A 9,197-nucleotide genomic window follows, 5' to 3' on the forward strand; every position below is an offset into this window, starting at 1 on the left:
CCAAGAAGCATAAAAAATGCGGAGACAAAAAAACATGACAGAAATGGAGGATATAGAGCTAAAAAACGCAATTTTGAGGGCTTGCTATAAACTTGAGCAGAGCCTCACGAAAACTAATGAGACCCTCGATGCTATGATAAAGAACCAACTAGAAATTAAGCATACACGGACTGAAATAAAGAATATTATACAGACACCCAATAGCAGACCAGAGGAGCGCAAGAATCAAGTCAAAGATTTGAAATTCGAAGAAGCAAAAAACACCCAACCGGAAAAGCAAAATGAAAAAAAGAACCCGAAAATACAAAGATAGTGTAAGGAGCCTCTGGGACAGCTTCAAGCATACAAACATCAGAATAATAGGGGTGCCAGAAGATGAGAGACAGCAAGATATTGAAAACCTATTTGAAGAAATAATGGCAGAAAACTTCCCCCACCTGGTGAAAGAAATAGACTTACAGGTCCAGGAAGCGCAGAGAACCCCAAACAAAAGGAATCCAAAGAGGACCACACCAAGACACATCATAATTAAAATGCCAAGAGCAAAAGACAAAGAGAGAATCTTAAAAGCAGCAAGAGAAAGAGACTCAATTACCTACAAGGGAATACCCATACGACTGTCAGCTGATTTCTCAACAGAAACTTTGCAGGCCAGAAGGGAATGGCAAGAAATATTCAAAGTGCTGAATACCAAGAACCTACAAACAAGAGTACTTTATCCAGCAAAGCTATCATTCAGAAGTGAAGGTCAGATAAAGAGCTTCACAGATAAGGAAAAGCTAAAGGAGTTCATCACCATTAAACCAGTATTATACGAAATGCTGAAAGGTATCCTTTAAGAAGAGGAAGAAGAAAAAGGTAAAGATACAAATTATGAACAACAAACATGCATCTATCAACAAGTGAATCTAAGAATCAAGTGAATAAATAATCTGATGTACAGAATGAACTGGTGATTATAATGAATCAGGGACATAGAAAGGGAATGGACTGACTATTCTTGGGGGGGAAAGGGGAGTGGGAGATGCGGGAAGAGACTGGACAAAAATCGTGCACCTATGGATGAGGACAGTGGGTGGGGAGTGAGGGCGGAGGGTGGGGCGGGAACTGGGAGGAGGGGAGTTATGGGGGGAAAAAAAGAGGAACAAATGTAATTTGAACAATAAAGATTTAATTAAAAAAAAAAGAGTTTAGGAAAGAAAAGTAGAGATGCACAAAGGAGAGGGAAGAAAGGCGTGGGCATGCCCCAGAGAGAGCCCGAGCTGGGTCTTTTTCTTGAGGGTTCTTATCTGTTTTCTAAAGATAGGAATTTTAGGGGAGAACTTCAGTAGAATATTGCATCAGCTTTATGCTGAAGTGCCAAAATGAGATTTATTCCCCTGACTTCATCTGTCCCTGGGTGTGGCTGGCACACATGGCACTAACTTGATTTCTGTTATCTGTCTCCCTGAGTCGGATGATTTGTGCTATCTACCCTCCGTTGGGGAGAAGTGTAAACCATTTACTCTCAGTGTCCTTGGTTAGGGAAGATAAGATTTTGTGATTTACTCGATGGCTGTAAACTGCTTAGCTGTCCAACTTCCTGTCGCAGTTTCCCTTTTCCGTTTGTCCTGGCTTCCTAACCTGTCTCAGGGAGGGTGTGAGAAAAATGAGCGCCTGTGGGCGCCTCCTCCCAGGATTGTATTTGCACAATGGCGCCCTCTGCTGCTCCCGCGCTCCCAACAGTTGAGGGCCATTGACAGTTTGGAAGGTCTTCCTCCTGTCCATCCTTCTTCCCTAGTGTTTCAGTTGTGGGGAGGGCATCATTTAACGATAATAAAATAGCAAACAGAGAACTGGAAAGCAACTCTTTAGGTCCACCCTATCCCTGATACCCAGAATTTCAGCTCGCTCCCAGAGACTTTCCGATACTACTACCATATGCAACCTCTTTTAAGACCTGAACTCCTATCTCTTAGGTATCAGAAGGAAAACGGAGACAGGCCACTGAGAATGTGTCAGAAACTCCTCTAACGACCCCACCTTACCTACTTCTTTCAGGTGTGACCCCAGCCCCCCCCCCATGCCCTGGGGAAGGATGGGGGTGTCAGAGCTGCAGAAAGAGTCTGAGATTTAGCAAGTCTGCATAGATAGCTCACTTCCCCCCTCCGTAGGTCCTGTGGGAGGGTGAGATCAAATGGCCCTGCCTTCTCTCTTATTCTGGCAAACCAGGAGGTGGGGGACAGTGGCTCTGCCATAGCAAGTAACCCCTAAGTTAACCTGAAGTGCAGTTCAAGTTTAATGAGCCTTATATGGGATGGGTGGGCTTCATGGCTGTGAAACTCGTGAAGTTTCAGAGGGGCTGCACTTGGTTTAATATTCTGAAATGCTTAACGATTTTTGAACCAAGGGCCTAGCATTTTCATTTTGTAGCAGAGACGGGGTGAGGGTGGGTGGGTGATGTGCAGTCTCCTGGCTGGCTGTCCACCCTCCCAGGGCTGGCCCAGAAGCAGCCAGACAGTGGTGCTCCAGACAGCCCATGGCCCAGCAGCCCCTTGTGGAGCCCTGGGCTGGCTCAGGGTCTGCTTTCTCAGAGGAAATGCTTCCTTGCTAGCAACCCAGGGCACCACATTGCTCCCTCCCCAGACAGCCAGCTCTTTGGCATGTGGCTGCTGAGGCCCTGTGGGCTGGGCACCTAGTCCAGCCCACGCACTGTTGCCACGGGGGTCAGACTGGGCTGGGAGCCGTGCCTGGCCGTGCTGGACACTGGCAACTGGGCACTTGCTGCAGGCTCAGCTCACCTGGAACCTACTGGGTGGCAACTAGTATCTGGTCTCCCTCTGGGCTTCACACTGTGCCCCAGACTGAAGACAGGAAGGCAGGAGAAGGCCTCGGAAGAATGCTCGGGGGCAGAGCAGGAGCTGAGGAGCAGCAGGCCCTCCCGGGGTTCGGGGAAGCACAGTGTGCCTTCCGGCTGCTCAGTGCCCTCTTTTCTGAATTGGGCCCTGCTGCAAGGCGCTGCATCTGGCTTCTCCGTGCTTCCCAGCGTCACCACATTAGGATCACACTCATGTTCTCCTGCCTCAATCCCGGGTGCCCCAGTGGTGGGTTTCTTCTGGTTCGTATGTGGACACTCAGGCTGCCGATCTTTTGATCTGATGAGAGGGCTACCACCTTGGCCTTCTTCCGGTGGCCCCTGCCGTGGCCCCCCAGGTTCCCTCATTCTGCCAGGCCTGCTGGGTGTATTTGGATTCATGTTTTTCCCCAGTAACAGCATGGCACAGCTGTGGCTCAACTCTGTGATGAGAAGCTGAAGCAGCATTCTGGCTCATTGCCTGCAGGCCCAGCGGGTGAGGAGGCACCTGCACTTCCTCAGGCCCCCACCTGTCCCCTGGGTCTGACTGGCAGTCCTTTCCTCGCCGGGTGGTGTTCATGTGCTTGTGTCAGGCCAGCCAAAGGGTGGCATGTTGGCCCTAAGGTAGTAAGATCCCTCCGACTGTCCCCCCGCCCCCAGAAGGATTATGTTGTTGAGAACCCTGGAGCGGTTGTTTATCAATTACCATGGTAACCAGAGCTGTTTGGGTCTGACAGAAGGGACCTCCATTATCACCAGGTCCTGGATGAATGAAGTGGAGAACAAGGAACAGGGAGGAGGATGTTGGAGTGAGTTGAACACCAGAAGTTTGTCTTTGGGGGGTGTTAGCACTTTCCCATGCCTTCTCTGACCCTCTGTCTTCCCATCTGCCTAATGGGTTTGCTAATATCCACTTTGCCTTTTGGGGTCACTATGATGCCCAGGGTGACACTAGTTATTAATCTGTTGCCATGGGGGCCACAGTATGGGGCTCACATGTTGGGGTGGAGTTAGACTTTTTCAACTGCTGGTGGACTGCCCACTCCTGCCCGCACAGGTGTGTTCCTTCCACAGGCTGAGCACCACTGCCTGTCTTCATTCATCCAGGTTGCACCAGCAGGCATCCTGGATCAGGAGAGGGAGCAGGCTTCAAGAGTCAAGCAACATGACTCACTATCCACCCTTTTGCCTCCACTTGTACCTCATCCCTCTCCCAATCTGAACTGAGATTTGACTGATGCTGAGGAGATATGACTGGGCCCTGGGCTACCATAATGGTCACCCATGGGGTTCTGGGGCAACAGGACATGGTAGGTCCAGTGTGGGCTTGGTCCTGGGCACCAGTGCAGCCACCTGTCTGCTCCTTCTGGCATCCGACTGGCCCCTCTTTTCTGGACTAGTTTCTGCCCTAGTAGTTCTATCCAGTTTCTTCAGGCTGCCCAACATCACTGCCGTCACGATTATGATAAATTCACTGGGCAACCATGTCATTTACTCCTTCAAGGGCAAGACTCTAGACTCCAAGTTGCAGAGCCCTTCACTGGGGACCCCGGATCTCCCCTGCCTGCCTGGACATTGGGTGAGGAGAGCAGTCGTGGGTATCCATGAAAATTGGTGGTCATCCAGAGTGGAGGCATCTTTACTGCAAGGAATGTGTATGAGAGGAACCCCAGGGATGGTCTTACGCCCCCCCCCCCCCCCCTTCAGGTAGCTGGCCCTGCTGGTTTGGATGCACGTGGGAAGGAGAATTGAGTTCCTGGAAAGTGAGGGGCTCTCCCCAGTTGTGCGGGGAACCATACAACTCCTACAACAAGTGTGAAGAGGGCAGTGGAGATGCCTGTCGTGCGTGAAGGCCTACTGCTTCCAGAATGGCGCACAGGAATTGAGTACTGTCCACTTCCTGAGCCTCCAGGCCCCTGGACAAACACTAGCATTCCTGGGCCTCCTCAGGAAAGCTCGGATCTCTGGGGGAATTCCAGTTTAAACCTGCGGAGGCAGACAAGCATCCGTACAAATTAATAGGCCAGTCTGGACGATGCCAGGGTTAGCAATAGAAGCTGCAGGCTAGGACTGCCGTCTGTTCTCTGGCGGCAGGTCTCTGGGCGCTTCAGCACCGCGGGCTGGACAGCGCCTCCGGGGCAGGCGGGAGGCCCCTGCCAGAACTTCTCGGGGTGTCTGACCAGACAAAGAAGGGAAGGCTGTTAGAGATAGAGACGATTTTTGGCCCCTAGAGGGCGAGCGCAGGTGGTGCGAGAATCCTTAACAGGTTGGGATCCTTGTGGGGCCGGGAGGAGGTGCAGGGCTGCGTCTATGTGTAACACCCCCCCCCTCCTGATTCTGGCCGCTCAAGACCGGTCACAACCCGCCTGTTGGGACTTATCTGTGACCAGTACACGCCCCAAGACCTCTGGACCCAAAACCTCTTTTTAATTTTAATTTTTAAAAATATATTGTATTGATTTCAGAGAAGAAGGGAAAGGAGAGACAGAAACATCAACGATGAGAAAGAATCTTGATCGGCTGCCTCGTGCACACCCCCTACTGGGGACGGAGCCCAGGATCCGGTCCTGTGCCCTGACCAGGAATTGAACTGTGACCTCTTGGATCATAGGTCCACACTCAACCACTGAGACACACCACCAGGCTGGACCCAGAACCTTTAGAGCTGGGTCTGCCTAGCTTGGGGACCCCCATTCTGGGCCCCGCACCACATGGGACCCTTCGAAGCTTCTAGGAGAATCTGGTTGGGAAGTCCTGATTCCTTTGATCTCTGTTTGTCCTAAGGAGATCTATGTGGACTTATAAGTGGGAGAGAGTGTGAGGGAAAAAAAGTGTGGAGCTGTGGGTGGCAGGGTGAGTGTGTTCATGAAACAATGGTGACCTGCACTGTTTGTACTTTCCAGTTCTCCTGGGACTGTGGATAATGCAGTTATTCTCTATCCTTTTATTGTTTGGAAGTTCTCTTTGAAGTCTAACTGTAGGACAGACTGTCATTGTCTGGAGTTGGGGAACGGATACCATTTCACAGCTATAACATGCAGAGAGCTGGGAATCAATTATTGGGACCACTCCACTGGAACCTCAGGCCTCCTTTTATTGACTCCCACCAGCAACCTCACTCACTTGAACACCTGAACACGGGAGGGAAAACGGAGGGGGGGCAGATGAGAACATGGCAGTTGGTCACCTGAAATCCCCATCCTGGGGGACAGGAATAGAGGTGTTAGAACTGCAGAGAGAAGCTGAGATTTAGCAAGGCAGCGCAAATAGTCTGATCTTATCAACCCCTGGACTCTGATAAGGGCAATGTGTAGCCCTAGTGGGCTGATTAGATTGGTCACCAGGGCCGATCGCTACCTGGAGCGCCCTCTGGCGGTGATGGGCGTCAGGCTGGGGCTCACGCCCTAGTTAGTAACTCAAAAGCTCCAGATTAAACTTTCGTCAGACTAATGTAGGTGGCCTCCACCCTCTGGGGCTGACAAGGAGCATGGGGCGATAGTCACTGGGGAACTGCCCCTGGACAGCCAATTGCATTTGGAGTCCTCGCTAGCGTGGGCCTTGCTTTCGTCCAGACACACTTGCCCATCGGTCGGTCGTCTGCTTCCTAGCCGCGCTTTCGGCTCTTTCCCCGCCACTTGGCGAGGTGCGAGGTACGGCGGCCCAGGTCCGGACTTAACTCCCGCCTGCCTGCCTGCGAGGTGAGACAGCCTTGTCTTCTCCGTTAGGTCTGGAGCGAGCGCTGTTGCACCAGGGCCGATCGCTACCTGGAGCGCCCTCTGGCGGTGATGGGCGTCGGGCCTGGGCGTCTCCTCGCGACTCGGGGTCTTAGGAGTTAGCCCCAGGATTGGCTTGTCTGAAATGCGCTGGACAGCGCCTGCCAGGGCCCGTAGCTCTGAAAACCATTGCGCCAGGTTATTACCTCGCCTCTCCATGTGGGCACTGCTCAGTCTGACGCTAAGGAGGCGCGAGACAGTTGCTAGGATGGGCACGGTGGAGGTCCAGGGGAGCCAGGGCCACCATGGGCGTCCGCGTCAGTGCGGACATTGCTGGGCCTGGAGTCAGACCTGTCATTCTTCTCGGAACTAGCCACTGCCCAGAGGAGTTGGGCTGGTCTTCCGTGGCTTCTTGATGTTCCTCAATTTCATCGCCATCACAGCTGAGCCACCTTCTGTCCTGGACCTTGGAGCAGGAGGGGTGAGGCTGTCCATGGAAGCTGGGGGTCTCCCAGAGGGGAGGGAGGGTTTTGTGTGTTTTTTTTCTGCGTAGAAGTGCCTGGGAGGAATCCCAGGAATTTTTTTTTTTTTTTCTGGAATCACCATTCCTGGACCCGGAGTTAGGGGATTCAGTGTGGTTTGGATGTGGGTGGGGTGGGGTTGAACCCCTAAAAATTGTGGAAACTTTCTGTGGCCTCAGCCTCCAAACACAATTCACAAGAAAAGTTTGGAGAGGGCAGTGGTGATGTCCATAATGGGCGAATTTCTACCGGTGCCAGACAGGGCACGGGATTCAAGGGTGGTGTGGCAAGTCACCTTCTCCCTGGCCTTCCCAGGTAAGCACAGACCTGCTGGGATACTTCTGATCGAAACCAGCGGTACCCACAATTGTTGAGGAATGCAAAGAACACTGCAGATTATTGGGTCATTGTGGATGCATCTTGGATTTTGCCCGGGCACCTGGTTGGAGGCTGGAGGTAGGGACAGTAGTGCAGGGAGGCAGCCAGGGGGGGACCTGACGGTTCAGCACTGAGGACTGGACAGCGTCCTCCGGACAGCCTGGCACGGCCAAAGGAAGGATGGATAGTCACACCCAGGGCCAGCACAGCTCAGAGGCTGACGGCAGAAACCCGGGACTTGGGGCCTGGGACCTGTGCTCATGGGGTCTGGGCTGGAGCTCCAGGAGAGTTACAGAAATGTTTTAGATATCATGGAAATAACTCTTTGTAGTGCTTCAGATTATAAACCTTTTATTTTTTATTTTTATTTTTTAATTTTTATATATATTTTTTATAAACCTTTTAATACATGGTCTCCTCTTTGCCTCACAACAGATAGGGAATATAGGTCTGGATATCTAATAGATGAGGGAGCTCAGAGAGGATAATCAAATGTTTCCAAGTCACACAGCCAGGGAGGGGTTTGAGCTAAGATTAGAATGGCTGCCTTGGTTGTAGCAGATGCATTCCCACAGATTTTGAAAGTCATGGGGGACCCTTGTATGGGATCCTGAGGGCTGATGAGCCAACACAAGGGGGAAGCACTTAGGGTAAGGGCACCACTCACATGGGGCTATGCTCAGGGCTTTGAGGAAGAGGGGGGGGGTCCCAATAAAGTGTGAATTTGTCTATTCCTAAAGCCTGAGGTGGCATTCAAGGCTCATCAGAGCTCACCTATCTGGACTCAGTAGGACAGGATTCCCACCTTTGGGCCAGAAGTCACTCTTCTCTTACCTGGTTAATCTGCCCCACCCTGGGCTGGGACTAGGGTGAGGTGAGTGAGAAACCAAGGGTGCAAAATTTAAGGAGGCACTCACTCTTAGGGTCATGCAAGTGCAGGCTAGTGTCAGCATGACTCTAAAATTGAGTATCTTCCTTCCCACCTCCCTCTCCTTCCTTCACTCTAAGCCCTAAGCTCCCAGAGGCCAGAGACAACCTTTGATAATCCCTGGGTGTCCCAGCCCAGCATCTGCTCATAGCAGGACTCACAGTTAGATTCAATAAACGTTTGTCAGTGACCAAGCCTCATCTTTCTTTCCCGTGAGAAAAATGGCCTAGGCCAGTGATCGGCAAACTGCGGCTCTTTGGCCCCTTGAGTGTGGCTCTTCCTAAGCCTTAGGAGTACCCTAATTAAGTTAATAACAATGTACCTACCTATATAGTTTAAGTTTAAAACATTTGGCTCTCAAAAGAAATTTCAATCGTTGTCCTGTTGATATTTGGCTCTGTTGACTAATGAGTTTGCCGGCCACTGGCCTAGGCTGGGAAGGGCATGTGTGTGTCTCGTGATCTGACAGAGGTTTGACCAATGGCTGGACTTCTCGTTTTCTAGAGATAAGCAAATGACTTGTGCGGGGAGAACCCAAAGCCTGTGCAAGAGTCAGAAAGTCCACACCAGGAAAGGAAATGTGGGGCAACGGAACTGGAGAGTGCCGATGACTTGTTCCAAGTCCCCCTGCCGTGTATGGGCGGACAGGGCTACTGACAAGTTCTTCCACGATGTGACCCAATCAGGGAAAACCTGGTGCAGTTACTGGGTGCACATCGAGTGTATCGACGTTCTACTGATTGGGCCTGGAACGGTAAGCAGGATCAATCTGTTGCTTTTGTCTGCCAGTAAATGCTGCGCGCTGATTGGTCCAGGTTAAGGAG

This window comes from Myotis lucifugus, unplaced genomic scaffold, assembly GCF_000147115.1.
Source record: "Myotis lucifugus unplaced genomic scaffold, Myoluc2.0 scaffold_99, whole genome shotgun sequence".
Classification (NCBI taxonomy): domain Eukaryota; kingdom Metazoa; phylum Chordata; class Mammalia; order Chiroptera; family Vespertilionidae; genus Myotis; species Myotis lucifugus.